The sequence below is a fragment of the Vicugna pacos genome, chromosome 16 (genome assembly GCF_048564905.1).
Source record: "Vicugna pacos chromosome 16, VicPac4, whole genome shotgun sequence".
In the NCBI taxonomy this organism is placed as follows: Eukaryota; Metazoa; Chordata; class Mammalia; order Artiodactyla; family Camelidae; genus Vicugna; species Vicugna pacos.
The window spans coordinates 8,805,980-8,807,616 of NC_133002.1; positions in this window are offsets into that span (position 1 = coordinate 8,805,980).

A 1,637-nucleotide genomic window follows, 5' to 3' on the forward strand; every position below is an offset into this window, starting at 1 on the left:
TCACATGTGGACTTAATGTTCTGGTATTGCAGCAGGGAAAAGCATCAAGTGAAGCTCCATGTACTTAATTTCTCAGAAATTTGCTTCCCAGGAAAATATGTAGGATCCTTTCCTGAGGCTGTCACAAGTCTCTCTAGGAATCACAAAACAGAGAGCCAGCACTTGAAGATGCTGGCAGGATCAGGGCTATGAGCTTTAGCTGCTCCATTAACAATGCCTCTCATCCTCTGCACCTGGGAAATCAGTAGTTCTCAGTCTGGACTGCACATAAGAATCACAAAGGGCAGTGCTTCTAAAAATTTAATTTACAAATTGCCTACCTAGAGGCCCTGTTAAGTGCTGATTTTGATTAAGTAGTTCTGTTGTGGTGCCTAAAATTCTATATTTTATAAGCACAAATTTTATATTTAGTGATTCCAATTCTGTTGGTCTGTGGAACACACTGTATTTTAAAATATTGATTACTGCACTGTCATCCAATGAATGTAATCAGCTATCTAAAGGTCATTAAGTCATTCAAATATATAGTCAAGGGTCAAGAACTTCTGCATTAAATGCCTGTCTCATAGAGAGGTCTTATGCTGAAACAAAAAAAATCTTGTGAGATACATTACACAGTTTTATTTATAGATGTTATCATTAATAAAAAAAGACTAATGTGACTAATGAACATCAATCAAAATATTTCTAGATTGTGAAGAAATCATGGGAGGCTGAGAGGTGAAGAAGGGAGTTATCACACCTGAAATGTTCTCCTGCAGAACATGATACAACCTGGGAAATCAAGACCCTCAGGTAGGAAAAACCCAAAGGACCAGCTCATTCATCATCTGCCCAACTTACCCAGTGTGTCTGAGAGAGACTCCAGGACCCATGACCTGAGATACTGCCCCTCTTTATTCACTAAAGCGTGAGAAGTAACAGCCTCTGTAGTCATCACCTGTGTCTGCAACATCCATTGTCCCATCTCCCATTCTATACATCCCCAGGCCTAAGCAGCCCTGGATCCCAGAGGAGTCTAGATCCTGGAGGAACTCATTAAAGACAAAGCAATTACCCAAGGTCTCTCTAGGACAAATGCTCTCAGGATCCTGGAGCCATGACTGATTATAACCACTGATCACATCTGACTATAGGGAATGTGGGGATGGAGATAAACTCATGTTTGGATGCTTAATCACTGCTCGTTTAGGAGTGGACAGCAGTCCAGTGGGGCCAGAGTTTACATTTTCAGCAGTAAAAAAAAAGATGAATGGAGAAGCCATAAAACAAGCAGGGACCAGACTACAGCTATCCCAAAGTAGCTGCATAGACTAGAAACTTCAGTATAATGCCTAGTGACACTACAGATAGTGAGCACCTTTGTCTTGTTCCCAAGTTTGGTGGGAATGTCTCTATATTTCCCCATTAAGCTTGATGTTGGCCTCTGGGCTGACTCAAATGTATCTGAGCTGACTCAAATGTATTCCTATCTCATGTTAAAATATATCTACCTATCCCTATTATATTGAATTTTTTAATCTGAAATGGTTTTTTAATTTTAGCAAATGTACAATTTTTATAAAAATACTAAAATTATTTTTCAAAAATTCTTTCCACATTTAAAAGGATTTAATAAAGTTATTTAAAAAATAAAA